The 24,278-nt window shown below is 37.9% G+C and overlaps 1 pseudogene; it reads left to right on the top strand.

Annotated features, from left to right (window-relative positions):
• Positions 1 to 12,719: 12,719 nt before the first annotated feature.
• On the top strand, positions 12,720 to 12,817 carry LOC111752674 (U6 spliceosomal RNA; annotated as a pseudogene).
• The last annotated feature ends 11,461 nt before the right edge of the window (positions 12,818 to 24,278 follow it).

The following is a 24,278-nucleotide window of genomic DNA, read 5'->3' on the forward strand; positions in this document are numbered from 1 at the left end:
GAAACTTACATAACGCCCATGCTCTAGTTATAGACATTTAAAATGCATCTTCATTTATAAATGTCTTTACCGTTGGTCCTTAGAACAGATCATTTTGCTAAATAATACTGTAATTTTTAAAACAGGCTCTGTATATAGTTTGAATATGTATATATTACATATTTTTTTTATATAGAGATAAATTTACTTGGTGTTCTGAGAATAAGTCCTTATTGCGAAAAAAAAAAAAGAAAAAAAGCATATGTGATAATACAATATCTTTCCCCTGCCCAGGGCAATACTAAAAAAAGTTACACATGTTCACAGTTCTCACAGTAATTGTACGACACTTAGTATTGTGCTATAGAAGGTCAGTTTGGGTCGAAATCTATTTGGAGATTTCTTGCCAAACATCTCACTTAGAATTGCTTACAAACATGAAATACACTGCATTTGTCTTAGAACAACATGATCTCAGTTTCACGTTGAAGAACAAAGAGAAAGAAGATTGCTTGCCCTTATTCTAAAGGAATTCACACGTAGGGTGGAAGGCAGACCATGGGACACAGTGAAAGTCTTCTTTTCGTTCTAAACCCTATGATTTCACAAGATTTCTGTATTTTATCATGGATCCACCAGTTGGCATTGGGGGTATCTTAGCAATGAGACTATCTTACAGATGACCTCAGGAAAAGGTTTAGGTTTCCCACACGATATCAAAGAAGACCCCAGGTGCCACGCGTTGAAAATAAATGTGCACGTGTGTGCATTTCTATATGTGTGCATGTACAGTGTTTTTTTTTTTTCTTCTCTACAATAATGTGCTTAATATTCTGAGGGTAATACTTTATTGCAAGAACTGGTATGCTGGTCACTTTTGGATCAGAATGACAAGAGATTAAAAAATCCATAGTCACAGTTAATTACCATAGTTATTAAGGATTAGTCATAAAACACAGTTTGTGAGCTAACTAGCTAGGAGCTACAGGGCACAACATATGATTCGCTACATGGGAACCCATTCTCCTGGCAAATGAGAAATGCTGAGTTCCTGGAGATTGCAAACAACTGTCTTCACTTGATTTGTTGCCACCACTACCACCGCGGAGCCCAGTTCTGGAAAGGAACAAATACTGTTCCTCAAGGAAGCAGTTTTAATCTTGGAAGCACTTTGGGAAGGGGGGCTCTGGATTAACACTAGCTCCTCAGTTTTTTTTTTTTTTTTTTTTTAGTGGGCTGGGTTGATGTGAGTGACAGTGAGGAGATTTCTGCTGAGCAATTTCAGGGGAGGTTTTTTTTTTTTTTTTTTTTTTTTTTTTTATGGAGACAGCGGCTTGGAATGGGGTAGCAGTGAGGGGAGAGTTAAAGAGGGAAACCAAAATATAATTAGCTCCCTCTGAACTTTCTGATAGACCCTTCAACTTGGTTACCTCTGCAGCTGTTTTGTGCTCTGTAAAACTGGCCAGCTTAAGATAAAGTGGAGGCCCTGATTAGGGAGTCTCCCAGTCCCCGAAAATGGCAATAAAAACATCAATTGTGCTTGTGGCTGTTTTCCAACATGCAAGGCCCCTCAGGAATGGTTGCTGTTGGGCCGGTTACAGTTAGTATAGCCTGGGGAGGCGCCTGCAGGGAAGCTTAGCAGCAATGATGCCCGCTTAGCTGGGTGGGGGGTGGGGGATGCGAAGCTGTGTAGATTGCTTGGGAAGCAGATCTGGGAATAGGGCTGAGGTCTTTGGGGGTGTTTTGTTGAGCTGCCTTGGAAATGAGAAAACCCAAAGATAAAAGTAAAACCTACGCTGACTCCCTGTCAATTAGCGTGAGCTCTCCCTGGAAATTCCCGTTGTACGAAATGCCCTTGTCATGGGTACGAAGCAGCAGCATTCCAATGGGACCCTACTCCTGCAAAGTCCAAGGTAACAGTCATGGGTTTTGGCAGTAAGAGAACAGTCAGGAATAAAAAAAAATATATATAGGACTGAAAAATCAGGAGTGCAGCCCGCATCGCAGCAGACTCACTGGTGGAATGGAAATGACCTACCATGGCACTTACACACTTAGATTTCCAGGTGCTTCTGGGGCCCGGATTAAAAAGGTTACCAGCCAGCAGGCTGCTGAAGTCACCGGAATCTTTGCCCACAGTGGGGCCTACCCAGGGGATTAACTGTCCCCCACCTCCCCTCTCTGCCTGGTGACAGTGTCTGGATTCGCCAGTTGAGGTAGGTTGAGATAGGTGGTATCTTCAGACATCAAGTGGTGGTCCTGCTCAGCCAGATAGGGGGGTGTGAGTGTCGGGTCTGCGTGGCCCCACACCCTTAGATGTAGGCCTCTTTGCTGGCTGAGCTACTGGTCTGGGGCTGCTCCAGACCGTTCTCAGGGCGCACGATGTCCTCACTGGGCTGGATCATGACCTGGATGCGCTGTGGGCATACGGGAGGGAAATTCCGGCTGGGGTGGTGGGAACTGGCAGCTCCGTTCTTTAAGGACAACCTGTCTGCTCTGCCTTCACACTATACCTAGACTCTGACTACGTCTCTGCATCCTCCATGGTCCTTCCCAGTCCACACCATATCTCCTCTAAGATTACTGCAGTAACTCCTAACTGCCCGACCCTTGTTTCTATTCTTGCCCTTCACCCCCTTCGTTCTATTCTCAATGCAATAGCCCTAACGGTTCTGTTAAAGCCCACATCAGATAGCATCTTTCTACTCCTCAGGACCCAACAACGGCTCCCATTTTCACCAGGAGTAAATGCCAGGGTCCTGTAAGAGAATGCCAGAATCTTTTAAAGTCTCTGAAAGTCTTAATCCAACTCCTGCTTCCTGAAACTCTCTTCTATTTGGTGATGCCATCAACTCCTAGTTTCCCATGAAAACACCTCTGATGGCTGTCACTTCCTCAGCAAGCACTTTTAATGTTGAGGTTCTAGGGGCTTCTGTCCTAATAATCCCTCTTCTCTTCTGAATGAGCTCACCCACTTCTGAGCCTCTGTTTCCTTCTCTGGGTTGATGGCTCCCAAATCTATGTCAGGAGTCAGACTTCTTTCCTGAGTTCCCCGTTAGTAACTGAAGTCACCGTTCAGGGAACTTGGAGAATCCTGAAGCTCAGTTTGCCAAAAAATGACCTCCTTGTCTATTCCCACAACTCTCTCCTCCCTCCCCAGCACTGTTTTAGTGAATGGCACTGCAGTTTGAACCAGAATCCTGGGCTTCTGACTCGACTTCTCCCACTCCTTCATGGTCACATCCAATCGGTCACCAAATCTAGGGTTCTGCTTCCTTGTTATGTCTCGGATATGACCACTTCTCTCCATACCCACTACCACACTCTTCCAGACCATCCTTATTGCCCTTCTCAATTATCGCAATAATCTTCTAATTAGTCTCCCTCCAGCCTATTCTCCAGTTTAGAACCAGAGTGACTTTTTTTTTTTTTTTTTTTTGAACAGTGTGATCAAATTTCTTCTCTGCTTAAAATCATTGCTTTGAAGATGACTTGCAAATCTACCATGGTCTGGTTTCTCTGTACTTCTTTAAAGCCATCCTTCTCTTTGCTGTGCTTTTTCATATGAAACTTCTCTGTTTCCTTGAATTAATCATGATCTTATTCACTTCTGAGCTTTTACCCATTTCTTCCTTCTGCCAAGAATTTCCTGACTCTTCCTCTTCACTTGCTAGCTTTTATTCATCTTCTATCATTTGTTGCATTTCATTGTTATTGCCTTTTCACTTGATTGTCTTCTTTGTCAGACTTTAAGCTCTTAGTCCATCTTGCTCACTGTGGTCTCTGCAGTACAGTTTACAGTGTTGGGCATGTATAAAGCACTGAATAAATAAATGGATTTATACAGGGTATGAAACAGTTTCTGCCATTCTTACCTAGACCTTTCATGGTTTTGTTTTCACCTGCTCTGAGCTCTTCGTAAGAAAGCTCCATATATCTAAACAAAATAAATAATTAATTGCAGGCCAGAGTTGCCAGATTCAACAACAAAAATACACGACACCCAGATAAATAGGAATTTCAGACAAACGAGTTTTTTCTTCCTCTTCTCGTTCTTTTTTTTTTTTTTTTAGTGTTAGCATGTCCTTTGCAATATTTGGGACATACTTACGCTGCAAAAGATCCATTGCTTGTCTGAAATTTATATCTAACTGGGCATTCTGCATTTTATCTGACAACCCTACTCAGGCTCCAAAAACTGTTCTCTGGCGACTAGAATCATTTGTTTAAACACAGATAATAGAATTATATAACTGCCTCCATCCTGAGTCCTCTTAAGTAAATTTCTGCTATGAATCCCCTTTTCTCTTGCAAATATTTATTGTTCAGTGTTTGCAGTAGAGCATTTCCCTCTGTTACCATGGAGAAAGTTTTTTCCATTTACTGGGAGGAAGAAGTTTTGCCTTTAAACTATCGCCTTTCTCTTTAAATGGCATTGTAGACATGTAAGTCACTTATACAATTCACCCACTTAAAGTGCTAAAATTCAATAATTTTTTAGTATAATCATGAAGTTGTGTGATTGTCACCACAATCTAATTTTGGAAACTTTTCACCACCCAAAAAAGAAATCCCGTACTCAACCAGTAGTCACTTCCCATCCACCAGCCATCCCCAACCTTGTTGTTGTCCTTAGTTTTCCTTGAGTTGATTCTGACTCATGAAGACTTACCGTATAACAGAGCAAAATGTTGCCTGGTCCTGCCATCTTCATGATCATTGGTGTATCTGAGTCCATTCCTGTTACTTTTGTGTCAATCCATCTCATTGAGGCCTTCCCTCATTTTTGCTGACCCTCTACATTATCAAACATGATGTCCTTTTTTAGTAATTGGTCTTTCTTGATGAACATGTCCAAAGTAAGCAAGGTAAGACTCACTATTCTCACTTCTAAAAAGCATTCTGAATGTATTTCTTCTAAGACTGATTTGTTCATTCTTTTGGCAGTCCATGTTATATTCAATTTTCTTCACCAACATATTGTTTTTTTTCTGTCTTCCTTTTTCACTATCTAGCTTTCTCATGCATATGAAGCTTTCTCATGCATATGAAGCAATTGAAAAGATGGCGTCTTGGGTCAGGTGCACCTTAGTCATTCAAGTAACATCTTTGTTTTTAAAAATTTTGAAGGGATCCTTTGCCGCAGATTTTCCCAATCCAATATGTCATTTGACGTCTTGACTGCTGCTTCCATGGATGTTGATTGTTAATCCAAGTAATTTCATTGACGACTTCAATTTCTTCTTCATTTATTTTGATGTTGATTATCAGTCCAGTTGTGAAGATTTTCGTTTTCTTCATGTTCAGATGTAATCCATACTAAAGTTTTGGTCTTTCACATTCATCAGTATGTGCTTCAAGTTTTTACTTTCAGTAAGCAAGGTTGTGTAATCTGCATATCACAGATTGTTAATGAGCCTAGGCAATCACTAATCTACTTCCTGTTCTATGGGTTTGCATATGATGGACATTTCATATAAATGGGATCATACAGTATGGGGCTTTTGTGACTAAATTCTTTCCTTAGTATAATGTTTTTAAGGTTCATCCATGTTGTAGCATGTACCTGTACTTCATTCCTTTTTATTGCGGGATGATATTCCATTGTATATACACTGCATTTTATTTATCTATTCACTAGTTCATGGGCATTTGGGTTATTTTCGTTGCTTTTTGTAAGATTAACGTTCTAAAACTGATTTTTGTAAGTTTTATCTTTGTCGTCTATGGTCAAACTTTAGGGAAAATGAAGAGACAGTGCTTTGCTTAATAGTTGTAAGATTTTGTTTTGCTTTTGAAATTTCTATGGACCCATTGATATGTCCCTGTATTTGTCTATGTCTTTTCTTGCACATGGGAATTGTTCAAGTACTCACAGGAAATATATTGGATGCTGTGATAAAGAGCTACAGATTTTAGCAGGCTGTACCGTTATGAGATGCCTCAGAAACACTAACTTTGAGAATCTGTGGTGCAACAGGTCTGACCAATACAATATTTTCCACAACTTCAGGGAATGTTATAGGCGTGAGGCATCTGGAATTGATTATAGTCTTTGACTAGCACAGATGTGTGAAACTCTGGCAGAAGGCTGGAGTTTTTATGTTATATATTGTTTTTGTTATATATTCTCATCCAGTCTGTGGATGAGTGCACTCAAAGTACTAAATCAAAAATACAAAACCAAAACATATCAAGGCAATAAGGATGTTGAGTCTTCACAGACACTGGAATATCATGTCAAAAACAAACAGTCTCTTAGAGAAGGTGAGTAAATGAAAGTCAACACTGATCATTGTGCTATACAGGAACATGAATTATTCCATGGGGAGTCACATGGCTACGTCTGCATTAATCCTATGTAACGGAAGATTTGTCCAATGAAATGTGAATTTGCTGGGCTGATGTTATCAATGCATGGGCTCCTTTTTTTTTTTTTAAATCACTTGGGTAGATTGAACAGTTTGGATACTGCTTAAAGGAGTCATAAAACTAAGTTTTTATATAAACATTGATGACTACGTGGTAATAACTTTCAAACTCAGATATTGTGATGGCCTAGGGAATATATAATTCTTTCAAGAGGTGTGAGAAAATATCAAAATAAGCGAATATATATTCACTTTAATTAAAAAAAAATCCATGTCTTAATGGTTGATTAAAAATGTCAAAATATGAAACAAATACTTCTAGGATGTCAACTCTTCTTAAAGTTTGAATGGTTTCTTAATTGACTGGCATATACTTAAAAGTTGTGCACTAAGCAGTCTTGAAGTATATGCCTTTTTACACATGAATTTTGTTCATATCTATATTTTATTTAATATTCTTAAAGTTAATGTTCAGAGACTAAACATCCAAGAAGCAAAATAGGTCACGCTGATCCACTAAAGTGTCTATTGACTGACTTCCAAATAGGACTTGCTGAATTCATCGTCTGGAGTTATCTATCACATTTCAGCGAGGCTAAGATTCAAACAATTATGGACCACCAAGAAAGAAGAAAGAGGTTAATTAATTGTTAAGATGTATCCTGAATTCAGAGCTGTAAAAATGAGGAAAAATGTACATTTTAGAACTGGTGAAAAGTGGTAGCACTATTGGAAGTACCCAAATATACTCAGAGGTCAACAGCACAGTAAAATAAATGATAGTGACCCATTTCATTTAATTAAAAATTCACTAATCACTTAATATATGCTTAGTTCTGGGCTAAACCTCATCCTATAATTGAATTGGAATCATTTGATTATCTAACAGCTTTTGTATCTTAATCACTTTCTACATTCACATTATACTAGGTGGAGTTGGTAGAGTAGGCAGCTGCCCATGAGGTGTGGGTTGTGGTCCTTTGGGAAAGTCTTTGTCCTCATTATACTCAGACTGATGCTTGGAAGTCTTCTGTGAGTATTTTCTTCCTTTGGCTTTATGTCCTTTGAAAACGTGAATATTTCTGGAAGGACTCAGTGAGTATTTTAATTATTAACTTTCCAGTGTGAATTCACTGATAACATTTTTCCAATGTGATAGCGAGTGAGGCTTTTTATAAAAGCATATTATCATAACGGCTAGGAAATAGAACTTCAGAGAGGTCACATAACTTGCCCAGGATTACACAGCAGGTAGCTGGTTGAACTGGACTTTCAACTCTGTGCCATGTAGGTCATACTGTCTTCATGACTGCCTCTAATACACAGAAATTAAGTCTCTAAAGTAGGTGAGCTTTTGAAAGATGGGAGGATAAAGAGATAAGTCAAAAGTTTGGGGTATTGCTTGAGAGCATAGGCATTACGTAGGGACAGGATGAGGGGTAGTTTGGGAAAGAGAGAAAAGTTTCTGAAAGGTGAAGTACAATAATGCCAGAAATAAACTTGGTTCACAATTTTTCCTCTTGCTTGCATCAAAATGACTGATTCCTAGAAACCATCTCGTCTACATTTCACCATTGTTAGGTTTGCATCAGCTCAATATTTTACTGTGATTCTTCAAGAAGATTCACTTAGGAATGCTGATGAAATTTTTATCTTGGATCTAGAGCTGAAGTTGCATTTTGAACTCTATATTAAATCCAAATGTTTTTTCTGACCAGAATTTAACAATTTGCAAGTTCTTTTCCACTACTTTTTCTGTGATTGAGACAGGGAGATAGTGGAGAAACTGCACTAAATACTGGTGTACAAGCACCTGAATGAACACACGCACATCTGTATAGCTGAGTTGTTATGGCAGTTTATAAAGTTTAAAAAAAGGCAAGAAATGTATCATTTTCTTCTTAAATGGATAGTATTCATTGTCTTTTTGTTTCTTAATACCATTGAAGAGTAAGCCATAGCTTTTGATATGAGCATGAGGATGACATGTACTATTGTTTGTACAGTAGATCCTTGGCATGCATAAATGATACTACTGCAAACCCTCAAGTTTAATCCTTAGATTAAACTAACCAGAGTTCCTGGTTGAAAGCTGTAAGTGGAAAATAACAGAGCTGTGTTGAAATTTATTCATTCATTCCACAAATATTTATAGAGCTCTCCTGTACACCACTGTGTATGTCCTTTTGTAGGAGCTGGATATATAGCAGTGCACTAGTTACAGAAATTATATGCCCTTGTTCTAGTAGGGGATAGACAAAAAACAAATAAATGTATAAGATGATGATAAGGAGCTCTAGCATTAGAGTTAAATGCTAGGTTGCTAACAGAAATGTTGGTGGTTGGAATCCACCCAGCGGTTCTGCTGGAGAAAGACCTGCTGATCTGTTTTCATAAAGGTTACAGCCAATAAAACCTTGTGGGGCAGTTCTGCTCTGTCACATGGGGTTCTATGAGTCAAAATCCGCTTGATGGCACCTAACAACAACAGTATGATGATAAGTACAATGAAAACAATTAAGTCTTTGCAGTCTATTGTAGATACAGTAGTCTTCACATATGCTATTCATTTTGCTTAGAAAACTCCTGACTCAGGCTTTTATATGGACTAATTCCTTCTCAACTTGTAGATCTCCTTGGAAGGCCTTCCCTGATCCCAGAAGTTCAATATACTTTCCATTCCCATGTACTGTCATGAAACTTTATATTATTCAATTTTTATCTCTTAGGCTTCACTGGATTTGTTTCTTAGTATGTTTTCTCCACTGAATTGTAAACTCTGAGCCGTAAAAACCATAACTTTTTTGTTTGTCTTACACCCTTAGCACATTCCACTGCACCTGGAACTAAAGGAGATCAGTACTTATTTTCTCAGAAAATTAACGATTTCATGAAATGTCACTTACAAAGTATGTTTCAAATTCACGCTTCATCAATATTACAGATTCTTCAATGGAATAAGCTCTTGGGTTGATTTTAGAAGAGTAAAACCAGAGATGTGAGATCCCAGATTACCAAGAGCCTACTGCATTAGTCATTATTTCAGTGTGGTAGAGAGGCTGGCAAGATTTTAAAACCCTCTTGCCTAACATGTGTTTGTGTGTGTGTGTTTGAGGATATTATCTTTGATTTTCCATATCTTGATACATAAAACTCCAAAGCGTACTTCATGTCTCAACCCCCTCAAACATGCAGTATCAGAGCACTGAGCAGTGATGTAGCATAAAAATCAATATATGGGAAGATACGTGGTGGCCACCATTCTGATAACAGTAAAAGAGACAGCAGCATACACTTACTGAGTCTTACTATGTGCCAGGAAATACTGTAAGCACATCATGTATATTTACCCATTTAAATATCATCACAACTCTGTGAGGAGACTGAGGCCCAGGGAGGTTAGGTAGCTTGAATACATAGTGAGTGGATGATGGAGAGAGGATATGAACTCCTCAACTTAGCTCTAGAGTTTATGCTCTCAATTTCCACACTGTACAACTCCGACTTAAGAAAAGAAAAAATAAACTTAGTTAAATGAGTATGAGTACTACTTGAATTGGACCAAGGCATTCACTTGGTCCATTTGCTATGATATTAAAAACTGGAATCCTGGAAGACTGTCACTGATGCCTCTCTTTTTTTTTTTTTTTTTTTTGTTAAGGGAATGAATCACTTATTAGACAGATGGAAGAGTTCAGTCGAGGGGGGAAAGCACTAAAGTATGCGGCCTATGTGAGAGAAAGGGCAAGCTTGGAGAACAGTGATATGCCAAAAATACTTGCAAGGATATGTCAGAAAGATAGTAGGCAGGTGACTGGCATCCCAAAGTCCACGTAACTGAAGCCAATATGGGAAAGGAAGGGAAAGCAAGGAAAAGAAAAATGACAGGGGAACAAAAACCCTTTATCTTTTAAAAGAAGTCTAGTGCAATGAATTAGAAGAGATGAGTCATAGTGCTATAATTAGATAGGGGGAACATTGTAAATCACAGATTATTGGTAGCATAAAAAACTTTAATGACTTAACCAATTAAAAACAAATAATATTTTTTTGCAAAAAATAAGTTTTGATGACTACCTTCATGTAGGAGCCCTGTTGGCACAATGGTTAAGAGCTTGGTAGTTCAAATCCACCAGCTGCTCCTTGGAAACCCTATGGGGCAGTTCTACTCTGTGCTATAGGGTCGCTATGAGCTGGAATTGACTTGACAACAATAGGTTTTACCTTCATGTAGATTTATTAATAAACTGACTATTTTGGAGGTTTTCTACAATTCAGGGCTAAATCAGGCTGTGGGGAAAAACAGATTTTTAAAAACCTTGAGAAGATCTTAGAAACAAATATGTATGATGAATTAAAACTTGAGCATAGGCAATATAGTTTTTAATGTAAGGATGAAACATTTTATTGAGAAATTTCCCCCAAACAGAATACAAGCATTTTCTCCCCCTGCTGTGGTGTGATTTTTATGGGGGGAGGAGGGAAGAAAATTCATGTTCTGTAAAATCATCCCTAAAAAATAACAAAACTTAATTAAAAAAAAAAAATAGAATTGAGGCAGGTAACACCAAACCTGTGCAACTTTATAACCAGGGCATAACAAAAAATAGCAACCCTAATTAAAATACTAATTCAGTACAAAAATTAACTTACAGTAAATTTTGGATTTACTTAAAAAAAGGTGAATGTAGCTTAATGAAAGCATATTAAAAAACGTTGATGCTTCTAAGTTATGAAGTCACAGGCTCTGCACAAAATGCATGAAAGGAGGAAAATATTCCACCCAGCTCTTCTAAGACTGCATGCTTCACTGGGTATGGTATGGTGCCCACTTGTCACTTTTTGCGGTGAGCTGTATTATTGTATATTGTGTTTAGCTATTATTACTTGGTGGTGCAAAACATTAAGGACCTACAAAAATTCATGTATGAGCCAAGGTGACTTTTGTGTATGAGCAGCTACATCGTAATTGTAGAAATTGTAATGATCATGATTTTCTCTATCTTTATCTATCACCTATCTATCTCTGTTCATCCATCCATCCATCCATCCACCCATCCACCCACCCCCCCACCCACCTGTCCGTCCGTCCGTCTGTCCGTCCATCCATCCACCCACCATTCACCTACCTACTTACTTATTTATCTATCTGTCTATCTTATTAGCATGAGGGGCTGAGGAAGTTCTTAGAGTTAGTTTCTCCCTCCAAGTGCCCAGAAAAATATGAATCCCTCTTCACACTGTAGCTCCTTGGAAAACTCCCATTTCTGTCTTTTCCTACTTGAAGCTGTTCTTCATGTCTCTGATTTTTTGCCTCTATTGTTGACTTTGGAGATCAGAAATCATATCAACATTATTGGTCGCTGTGGATGTTTTTGATGCAAAAATGAGAAAATCTCCAAATACTATTGGTTACAATAAAATTAATCTCTAAAATTCCCCCCCAAAATTTAAGAATATACAATATTTGAAATGTATATTTATACTATGAAATTAAAGTAAACAGCAAATTTTTCCTTTGTAATGAACTAAATTGCTGTTAATGCCTTTTCAGTTCTATTTTTGTACTGAATGACTAGGTTACAGAAATTTTTATTGCACGCAGCTTCTTTTGCGTTGGTAAAAATCATTTTGAGTAAAGAATTACTTCTCTCAGTTATAGGTTAATTATTTCTGAGGAGTTGGCAGATAAAAAAATGATAGGAATATTATTACTTGTGTTTAGCTTTTAAACATTTAAAACATGTAGCTGAGATAATTAGAATTAAAAGAGTGTTCTTTTTATTTAATGAATTAATGGAATGGGCGTCCAGAAGTTGCACCACAGAAGTTCAGTTGAAGGTATTTAGCCTCTCCTCCATAAACCAACTGAGCTGGTTCAGTAATTTCATAGCCAATAAGATGATAATGTCTTCCTTTGCCTTGCTTTTATCTTCTGCATCTAAGTTACATGTGCAAACATGTTTGATATACAACTTTACGGTTTAAGATTTTATGAAAGAGTCAACATACTTTTATTCTAAATAAGCACTTGACAACACGGATTCAAATTTGATCCACTGATGTGCAACCTTGCGTGTGATATCTGAAACCAGAAATTGTCAAGTGGTATATCAAAAAGGTAAATTAGCATTTGCTCAGTGCAACCTGAAATGACAGATGGATAGGAGGAGGGCTGTTATCCCCAAGAAGAGACTAAATGTATTAAAATTTGGATGTATACATAAACTGGATAAAGATTTTCATAGAGGAATTTTTAATGTGAAATCTATTTTCCAAATTCATAATAGTTAAGCCCCCCATCACTCACTTCTTTCTATGTTTCTATGAATAGCTTTGCAAATCATCCATACATGAACATTACTTTATGTGCTCACTTCGGCAGCACATATACTAAAATTGAAACAACATAGAAAAGATTAGCATGGCTCCTGCACAATTATAGGCAATATAATATGCATATACTGAGTACACACTAATTTCAAGACACTGCAGTAGGCTCTGTAAAACATGTCAGTAGATCACTTTCATTATAATAACATTAGTAGTAGTAATAATTGGGATACTCATATGAATGATAGCTAGTAGTTATTGAGTACTCACTATCTGCCAGGGACAATTTTGAGTGCTTACATGTATTCTGACTTTCTATTTGTCACACACACATATACACACGAACGCACATAAACATACCACACATACACAAACTGATAATAAATGACAAGTAAGTGAATGGACAATATCTCTTTTTGAAGATCAGAAGAGGCTTACCACATAAAGGACCACATGGAGAAGGTGGAATTGAGCAGGGACTTGAAATAAGCCTGGTTTGGATGACAACATGGGGAGCAGAAGGCATTCTGGGATGGCTTGGGAGAAGCTATGCAAGCAATAGTTCACAGGTACAAAACTGCAGTCTGGATGGAGAAATAGAATTTGTATTAGGAAGGAAGAAATGATAGAGAAGGTGGAATTAATTGCCAAGTCGTGGGCTTTGGTTTTGGTACTCTGTAGGTAATGTTGATCCAGAGAAGGTTTTGGGAAAGAGGACTGGTTTCAAAATAATAATTTTGGAAGATTTACATGACAAAAGTGCTAGTGGGAGCGAAGAGAGGAAAAGTAGAGTTAGAGAGACTAAGCAGAACTAGAAGACTCCCTTCATCTGTCTGGAAACTCAGCTAAAGTTGATGGTAGGAAGAAAATGGAGGATTTGATTTCTTCATTTGTTATCAGAAGCAAAGAAGGATGACCCTTATTTCCCTGGTCTAGGTGACCAACAAATTGAGGTTCTGTTTACGGAAGGTAGGTGATGAGTTGGGCTCTAGAAATGATAGATGGAGGTAGCAGTGAGCTGTCTCTAATACAAGGTTATAGATCATGATTTGAAATTTATAGGTGAGGCTAGATATCGAGAGTCCTCAGCCCTGAGGTGAAAGCTAAATTGGAGGGGATGGACAAATTCTGCTTCCAAAAGTTGTAGAATGAGAAGCACAGAAGACTAAGGAGAAAACATGCGTAACAGTGGAGGCAGAAACAAAGGAGCAAGATAAGTAATAGGGAGGGGGGATTGTAACAAAGATAGCATAGGCTATGGGGAAGCAGGGGAGGAGAGAGGTTTGAGAAGTCGGTTGTCTTCAGTAATATCTGATGTTGCAGAGAATGTAAAGAGAAAAGGGGCTGAGCAAAGATGATTGAATTGCAATTATGAAGTCACTTGACATCTGAAATTACAGCTTTAGTGAACCACTGGGGATTAAGACTTTATCGTAGCCTGTATATTTTTATTGGCCACATCATGTTACTTGATGTTATCAGTTGCCTGCATTCTGATAGTTTATAAGTAGGTTAGATTGTTTAGGGAAAAAATCATTAATGTTTTCAGACTTTAAACAATGACATAGGTGATAAAGGAGCAGGACATGGCACTATTGGGGTCTCTTTATATTACTACTTAAAGAAACAGTGTAATGTTAGAGGCCTAGATTTATTTAGAAAACTACTTAAAACTGTTCTTCATAAGGAAGCCAGAGAGTCTCCATCCAGACTGCAGTTTTGTACCTGTGAACTGTTGCTTGCATAGCTTCTCCCAAGCCGTCCCAGAATGCCTTCTGCTCCCCATGTTGTCATCCAAACCAGGCTTATTTCAAGTCCCCGCTCAATTCCACCTTCTCCATGTGGTCCTTCATGTGGTCAGCCTCTTCTGATCTTCAGAAAGAAATATTGCCCATTCACTCACTTGTCATTTATTATCAGTTTGTGTATGTGTGGTGTATTTATGGTGATGAACTATACATTCAGTTTTTGAGGAAAGCCTTCCTATTCAAGAGGCCTTTTTTGTTTGTTTGCTTAAGTTCTTAAAACTTTTTGAAGGATATATCTTGTTGATAGTTCCTGGCATGTTATAGCCAAGAAAGTGGTTCTATATACTAATGATTGCACTCAAAAAGATTCAAATTCAAGTACCAGAGTTTCCTAGAAAAATCCTAACCTGTCAATCCCAACGAAAAAATAAAACTAAGTAAGCCAACAAAAAAGAGTCTTCTTAGGAAACACAAGTTTACTTTCTGTGATAGTCGATAATGAAAGTACAAGCCTGAGGTGTCCAATACAGAAGACAGGAGTCAAATATGGAAATTTAAATTTAGATTAATTAAAATCAGATAAATAAAAAGTTCGGTTCCACTGGTACACTGACCACATTCCACGTCTCAATGGCCAGTGCAGATAGAACATTTCCATCATCACAGAAAGTTCTATTAGACAGCACTGGTATAAGCTATAAAACCATCTATACCACAACCTAGTATCATGACCAGTCGTGGAGACCCGTATATAGATAGTAATTTCATTTTAAAGAATACAAGAATATTTCAAGATTGCTTTTGTGTTTGTTAAATTTTGTTACAACGAGGCTTATTCCTGACACAGTCAAGGGTTAAACTTTCTTTTATAGTAAAAGTAGTTTTTGCAAATAGATGCAAGCTGTTTTCCAAATAACTATGAATGAAAAGGGGTGGGGTAGACGAAACAGCGAAAGAGAATATTTTGAGACTCTCGAAGCATTCGTGCCTTGGGATGGGGCAGGTATTGTGATGTCTATGTTTATCCCTTCGACTATTTCTGCTTGAGTGCGCTGTGTTTCTATTTTGTCTTGACAGTCAAAGCTTCCTGTGGGCGCTGAAGGTGAGTCTGTCTGCAGGAGCCCATTGGCTTGTTCCAGCTCACTTTGTAGAGTAGCTGAGTTGAATGGGGAGGGACTAGGCATGTAATAGGACACAGCAGAGATTGGCAATGTGAAAACAGGGGTACCCCATAGGGATTTTCTGTTGGGCAGCAACGAGGGGCGGAGCTCAGAGCGGAACATGATTGTGACACAAAGCCACAGGCAGCGAATTAGTGTCTGTAGTTGTGAATTCTTCACTCCAAGACTGCAAGAGATTGTCGAGTAATGGAAAAACATAGAGACAGGTGCTTAACAAGTTATAAATCACAGCGTATAGAGTTGTTACTGAAGAGGAGCATGTAGGGTTGGGGATATGAGGAAGGACATATCATTAAGTCATTGCATCAAAGTTTAAAACGGTTCTTCCTGGTAATAGCTATTGTCTTGATTTGCGTTCTTCTTAAAGCAGAACCTGAAATTTGGACTTGGGATCGGTAGTTTATTTGAGGGGTGATCTCAGGAACCTTGGGAGAGTGAGAAAGAGTCTGAGATTGGGAAGAGGAAGACAATATTAGGGTACATTTTTATGGTCACAGCTGTGAGCAACAGGCTTCTATTCTGCTGCAACCACCACAATTCTCCTTAGGACAAGAAGCTAGTTGCTCTCCAACATTTGTTGAGGGCTGCCTGTCAGGGGTCTTAACCCCCCTACATTTCTGGGCTGCACTTTCAGCTTGTGCCAGGACATTGGAGAAGGTCCAGCACGTTTCAGAAACACATGCTTGAGATAGGATGCTGTCAGTGAGAGGGTGAGTCTGAGACCCATGAAAATGTTGACCCCATCTGTGGCTGAAATCGGAGTTGTGCCAACGGATGTGACACAGGGCACCAGAGGCATTTGCAACAGCTACCATCTACTGCATGTACTCATGTGTCAAACACTGTACTAAGACAAAACACATACATTTTCTCATTTACCACGCAGCCACCCAATAAGTTGGCAGTTATATATCTGCGGTTCATAGAAGATACAGAAGCTTAGAGGTTAAGTAACTTGCCCAAGGATCCAAATATAGTTAATGTCTAAGGTCACAATTGGCTGACATAGGATTTGTGCCCTAGCCTGTATTGTCACATAGTCATCCAACTATTCTGTACCTTTGCTCGATGACTCTAAACTTCGCCTTCTGTTTTCCTTCTATGTTCGTTAACATTTCTTTCTGATTTATTCTTTGCAATGCAAAATTCTACAAGTTTTGACAAACATATACAGCCATTTAATCACCACCACCACAACAACCAATATATATGACAGTCTTATCACCCTCAGGTTCCCCCATGACCCTTTGCAGTCAACTCCTCCCTGTATTCTCAGCCTCTCTCAACCACTGATTTGTTTTCTTTCCCTATGCTTTTGCCCTTGGAAGAATGTCATATAAATGGGATCATACCATGTATACTTTTTCCAGTCTGGGTTTTATTGCTTAATGTAATGCACCTGAGAGTCATCAAGTTGTTAGGTGTATGGATAGTTCATTCTCCGTAATTGATGAGTAGTAGTCAGAATCGACTTGACGGCACTGGGTAGTCTATTGTATGGCTGCACCATAGTTTATTTATCCATTCCCTAGTTGAGGGACAGTTAGGTTGCTTCCAGTTTTTGATGATTAAGAAAAAATTACTGAAAGTATTTGCATAGTGATTTTACTGCAAAAGTGGGTTTTCATTTCACTTAAGTAAATATGTAGGAGTGGGGTCATTGACTCTTACAGTAAGTATATGTTTAACATTTTAAACTTCCCAAAGTGGAGTTACCGTTTTGCTTTCTCATCACCAATGTATGAGAATTCTATCTGCTCCGCGTCCTTACCAGCCTTTTTTTGTTGTTGTTTGTTTAATTTTAATCGTTCTAATTTTTTTAATAGTGTTTAGTGGTATCTCATTGTGATTTTAGTTTGCAATTCCCAATGACTAATGAAGTTGAGGAGCCCTGGTGGCATAGTGTTTAAGACCTCAGCTGCTAATCAAAAGTTTGGCAGTTCAAGTCCACCAGCCACTCCTTGAAAACCCTATGGGGGCAGTTCTACTCTGTCCTATAGAGTTGCTAGGAGTTGGAGCCAACGTGACAGCATGTAACAACAATGATGTTGAACATCCTTTCAAGTACTTACTTGCCATTTGTGTGTCTTCTTTGGTGAAATGTCTATTCAAATCTTTTGTCTTTTTGTTTTGTTGGGTTGTTTGCTTTCTTTTTATTTAATTTTGAGAAATATTTTAATATTATGTATAAGTTTTTTTTATCAGATATGTGTATTGCAGAAACCCTGGTGGCATACTACGGCTGCTAACCAAAAGGTCAGTAGTTTGAATCCACCAGGCTCTCCTTGGAAACTTTATGGGGCAGTTCTACTCTGTCCTATAGGGTTGCTATGAGTCGGAATCGACTTGCTGGGGATTTTTTTTTTAATGTGTATTACAAATATTTTCTTCCAGAGTAGTGGCTAGTCTTTTCATTCTTTTATAATGTCTTTTGAAGAACAGTTCATAATTTTGATGGATTCGATTTTTTTTTTCTTTTATGGTTTGTGGTTTTGGTGTCATGTCTAAGAAATTTTTAGCTGACCCAAAATCACAAAGATTTTCCCCTAAAACATTTATGGTTTTATGTTTTACATGTAGATGTATAATCCATTTTGAGTTGATTTTTATAGGGAGTACAGGGTATGGATCGAAATTCTCTTTTTTAAAATATGAACATCTAGTTGTTCCTGCACCATTTTTTGAAAAGAATATCCTTTTTTCATCGAATTGCTTTTGCACTTTTATTGAAAGTCAATTGACCCTATATGTGTGGGTCTATGGTTAAGAGCTTGGCTGCTAACCAAAAGGTTAGTGGTTTGAATCAACCAGCCTCTCCTCGGAAGCCCTATGGGAAGGTTCTGCTGTGTCCTATAGGGTTGCTATGAGTAAGGATCGACTTGACGGCAATGGATTTTTTCTTTCTGAACTAGGTGCCCTGGCGGCACAATGGCTAAGAGCTCAGCTGCTAACCAAAATGTTGGCAGTTCAAGTCCACCATCCACTCCTTGAAAACCCTATGGGGAGTTCTACTCTGTCCTATAGGGTCGCTATAAATTGAAATCGTCTAGACAGCAACAGTTTTGGTTTGGTATTTCTGAATTGTCTATTCAGTTCCATTAATCTATATGTCTATTGTTTCTCCAATACTATGCTGTATTAGTAGGTATGATAATTAGGAAGTGTTATTTCTTCAATATTGTTCTTTTTTTTTTGCAAAATTGTTTTGCTATGTTAATATGTTAATATCTCTGCCTTTCCACATACATTTTAGAATCAGCTTGATGATTAAAAAAAAAAAAATCCTGCTGGATTTTGACTGGAATTCTGTTGAATCTCTAGATCAATTTGGGGAGAACTGGCAACTTAACAATATTCTCCTTACTTTATTATTAACGGTAGTTAAATAGAAGGACTGAAAATAAGCTGTATAATAAAAGAAAGATGTTTATTAAAATGTGTCTTCTAAATGATCGGGAAATTGTGAACACTGTCTTTTCCAAGTTTTCATAGAATATAAATATAATCAAAATACTACTACTTTGTGTTGTTGGCTAGGAGAGGAGATTTCTCTGTGCTGATCTGGAAAGAACAGCGATATTTGATTCTTTTTTTGCAGCCTCCTCTTACTTTGCTGGTTTCCCCTCCAGTGTGAGGGAAGTATCTATATATACCAAGTGTAATTTACATATCATTTGTAGGTCTTTAAGAATTTCAGTAAGTAGTTAAAAATCATCACTTCTTGGAAGATGTTGAAAAGGTGGAATATTTCAAACTCCTAAAATTGAAAATTGGAGCTCCTATAGGAAACAAATCTATTTTATTGTTATTTTTTAAAGACATACAATAGGAAATAAAGAGGGATCTCTAAAGCAATTCTATAGCATTGAATATTTTAGTATTCCTTGAATCTTCGTGTTTTTCAGTGGCGATTATAACTAGTTATTGAAATGTTCTGAATGTTTACACATAGCTTTTAGTCGCTAACTGACAGAAGCATAAGAAATCTTTCTGATTGGGAGGGAGTGGCTTCCCTCACCACTGCTAATTTAGAGTTTTGCCACCTTTACTTCTGAGCTTCAGTCCTCCTTTCTGCTCCAGTTCCAACTTTTCAGAACTCTGCTGCTTGCCAGCTCAGTTTTTTAACCTTCCATGGCCTATTACCGGCTTCTTGGCAGAAAGTCAGACCTGTCCAGGCAGGACGTCAGACCAGTCCAGATTAAGCTAGCTTGATGTAAGAAATAAGCCAGTGCAAAACAGCAAGACCCTCGTTAATTTTAATTAACAGTTCCAAACAGAGTTGCACAACAAGGTCATTTTCCCTAAATGAATTATTAGAGCTACTGTAAGGAATAGACTTCTCCAAGCAGCAATTTTAAACCCCAGGACTTGGCAAAGTTGTCCCAGAGAATCTCTGTCTTTCCAAGTCAGTCCACTCTCAAAGGGTGAGGTGAATATCCCCAGGAATATTGAAGTCATGGCCTATAACTGTTACCCTATAACTGTTATTCTTTTTCCTTAAAATTCAAATTTCGTGGTTCAAAGTCTTTCACAGAATGATATGCAGTGATATTTTATCGTCTGGCAAAAACCAAACCAAACCAATACAAACAAACAAAATTAAAGCCAAATAATGTTTAGAAAAATCTGAACAGATCTGAAAAACAATTTTTCCTTATAAATTGAGAGTATCCAACATCTTCCAGATAACTATAAACAGTGTCCTCTGTAGTGAACACTTGCTTATCACTTTATTGACTCTTCTGTTTATTAACAATAAACTGGGCACATTTGTTGTAAACAAATTAGGGTCTTTGGTTTTATCATTTATTTTGTCTTTTGTTTACTTGTGTGTTAGATATTTTTCTCCCTAAAAGTCAAACAGTAATGTTTCTATGAAAAGGCTTTAGTTTATGATGAAGTATACAGAGAATAGTCTTTTTCTACGCATTTGGGATCCCAGTTTTATTGAAATATTATCCACACATCCAAATAATATTATTAATTTAAAAAATGCTAAAAATTTAACCTGGACATAAATATCATATAAGATTGACAGTTTCTCAAACTTTTTTATAAGCTGCTGGACAGTATTTATAACTCCTGATCATATAGCTGAATAAATATAAATATGCGTGAACATTGTTGACTTCTCTGGCTGTTTGGTAGCCAAGTGAAGAGATAAAATGACTTAGCTTAGAAGTTTATCTAAGAAACTCATTTAGATTTGGAGTTACTGTAACAATTCTTGTGAAAAACCAAAACACTGCCAAAAGCAGCCAAGGCTGCTGACCTAGCAGCCTGAGTCTGCAAGAGCCGTATACTGAGAGCCGTAGGGGCTGAACTAAACATATGGTATTGGATTACCATTAATCTAGAGAAACAGACCATCGGCAAAATGAGAAAAGAATCCCTTGTTGCAATGATTCGTCAAGGCTTTGAACTTTCATCCGCAGTCTTCCTTTTTTGTTTTGATTTCTAGTATTTGCCTTACTGCCATGTAGACATAATGATTTTGCACACTGTGTAAATCCCCATGCAAATATTTATACACAGGTTCCCACCAATAAACTGTCAAATTTCAAATAAACGCATTACAACGTGTATATATATTAAATGTATTGTTGTTGTTGCTGTTACATGCCATTGAGTCAGTTCTGACTCATCAGTGACCCTATGTAAAACAGAACAGAACAGAACAGAACCCTGCCCGGTCCTGCACCATCCTCACAATTGTTGCTATATTTGAGCCCATTTTGTCAATCCATCTTGTTGAGGGTCTTCCAGTTTTTTTGCTGACACTCTACATTACCAAGCATGATGTCCTTCATCAGGGACTGGTCCCTCCTGATAACATGTCCAAAGTATGTGAGACAAAGTCTCACTATCTTCACTTCCAAGAAGCGTTCTGGCTGAACTTCTTCTAAGACAGGTTTGTTCGTTCTTCTGGCAGTCCAATATTCAATATTCTTTGCCAACATCATAATTCAAAGGCATCACTTCTTCTTCAGTCTTCTTATTCATTGTCCAGCTTTCACATGCATATGAAGCATGGCTTGGGTCAGGCCCTCAAGGTTTATCCATTTACCCTTTTTAAATTCTTTACCCTTTTAAAATTCATGTTCAATTTATTAAATAATTAGCTCAAGGTGAATTATGATAATCTATACAAGCTATCGGAAACCCTGCTGGCATAGTGGTTAAGTGCTACAGCTGCTAACCAAAAGGTCGGCAGTTCAAATCTGCCAGACACTCCTTGGAAACTCTTCGGGGCAGTTCTACTCTGTCCTATAGGGTCGCTATGAGTCAGAATCTACTCCACGGCACTGGGTTTGTTTTGGATACAAGCTATAGGGATTCCCTGGGTGGTGGAAATGGTTAATGCATTCCGCTGCTAAACAAAGGTTGGAGAATAGAGTCTGCCCAAAAATGTCTCAGAAAAAAGCCCTGGTGATCTACTTCCAAAAAATCAGACATCAAAAACTCTGTGGAGCACAGCTCTACTCTGACACACATGGAGTCACCATGAGTCAGAATCTCCTCCATGGCAACTGACTTGCAAGCTGTAAGGAGATGGGGGATAGTCTTATATACAGTTTTCTCATCCTGCTTGTCTTGCTGTGTAAGTTGCTTTTCCAGTGCATGGGTAGAACAAGCTGGTTGTTTTGCCTCTGATCTGATTTCACTGGGTGCAACTGTTTGGGTGGGCTTTTGAGGCAGATAGAAAGAATCAGTCAACATGTAAGGAGAAAACTTTGTTAGCTTGATTTTAGCATAAGATGATTTTAGAGAGGAGAAAACGAAACTAAATTGTGTTAAGAACAAAATAACCCGATAGTAGGTTAATAAGGTAAGGAAAAACAAAGCAAGCTCATACGTTTATTCCAACACATTCAAAGATCAAATCAATCAAAGTGGATTCAACTAGTAGTTCTACAGAAATAGTTCCATTTGCATGTGGTGTATTACCACCTGATAAGGATATGTGCCCATTCTCTAAACTGTCATAGTATCCGATATTAGCATATCATATCCCTTACCATTCTTTTTTTGTGTTCGTATTTCTTATTAGGCCCATCAGAGGAAGGAAGCCTGTGCCCTTTGTGTCTCTAGAGATGAGTGCATTACAAGAAGATTGTGCTTGATTGGCTTGTGAGCAGGTTGGCAAGTAGAATGAGCAGTGAATTGGTGGAAGTGGCTGAGATAGGACAGGTTTTTGACAGCAGCAGCTAGCTGCAACCCTTGTGGGATTCCGGTAATGCCAAGGCCTAATGTGCAGCAGGGCTTCTATACAAATACTGAAATGAAGTTGTTTGCTGTAATTGTCTGTATGGCTCTAACGCCCTCCCTAACTCCCTATAGACTTATGATCTCAGAACTTATAATGTGAATTTACTGTGAGTGTAATTCCCCCTATTTTTTCTTCTGCCTTAACCTTTGGTCTTTAAAATGTGAAAGGTTTTGGTAGGGACACATGTAAATTCTAACAGTCTTTTATATGATGATAAGTCACTACTAGGCAAGCATAGATAGCCCTCTGTAGGATGGGCAAGCAAAAAAATTGCCAGACTTAAGATAAATTTTTTGAAGTCTAGAAAGAGAATGAGAATGAAGAAGCCATAATGTTAAAAGAATACTGTAAACAGCTTATCATCTGGAAGTACTGCATGCATACAGAAAACTAAATTGTTTAATCGATAGCTAAAATGGATGAATTAAATAGCAGATGACCATCTGCTAAACACTGAATCAGTGCAGTAAAAGATAAATTAAACATGTTCTCCCAGAATTCAGAGATTGAGGAGAAAAAATGAGAGACATAGAAGACACATTCAAGAGATCAACCTGTATAAATTATGAATCCTTTAAACAGAAAATAGAAAGGATTCATCAAGAGCAATGGTCAAAATAAGAAGGAACATATCATCCTGGCAAAAGGATGATCTCAGCCTCAAAAGTCGGAATGCACATTGAAGTACAGGTCAAGCTGATGAAAACAGAACCATACCTAGACACATTGTTATGTAATTCCTAAAAATCAGAATAGTATAAACATCAAGAAAAACAAACAAAAATATTAACATAGGTCCCCCAAGTTCCCTACAAAGTTCACTGACTGGCTTTTAAATTTTTTGCTGTTAAATGCTAGAATCGAGGGGAACAGAGGTTACTGGTCAAGGTCATGGGGAGACTGGAGCAAGACTGCCTGTTTTCAAAACCTGGCTCCACTGGGTATTAGCTACATAAGCTTGGGCAAAGTGCTTCATTTTCAGCAAGATTACAATGCAGGTAACGAATGTACTTTCACAGGGTTGTTAGGATTAAATGCATTAATGTATTTAAAGTCTTTACAAGAGTGCCTGGAACATAGGAAGCATAAGTTCTTCTAATATTTCCATGAGAGGAGGTAGAATTTAAGGCAAAAACATTAAATGCTATTAATGAGAAGATGATGCAATTATTAACAAAGATAAATTGAAAAATCCTCATGTACAAAATAATATAGCATCACTAATACAGAAAGTGAAGCCTTTTGGAAATAGAAGACATTTCAGGAAAATTTTCCTATGGTGGGAGATTTTTAGCCACGATGATAGATCAGAAAACTAAATTATTAAGAACGTAAATAGTTTCAACATCATTAGAAATTCAAGAAAATAAAATTAAAGTGAGGTACTTTTTCTATC

Source organism: Loxodonta africana, chromosome 13 (genome assembly GCF_030014295.1).
Source record: "Loxodonta africana isolate mLoxAfr1 chromosome 13, mLoxAfr1.hap2, whole genome shotgun sequence".
Taxonomy (NCBI): domain Eukaryota; kingdom Metazoa; phylum Chordata; class Mammalia; order Proboscidea; family Elephantidae; genus Loxodonta; species Loxodonta africana.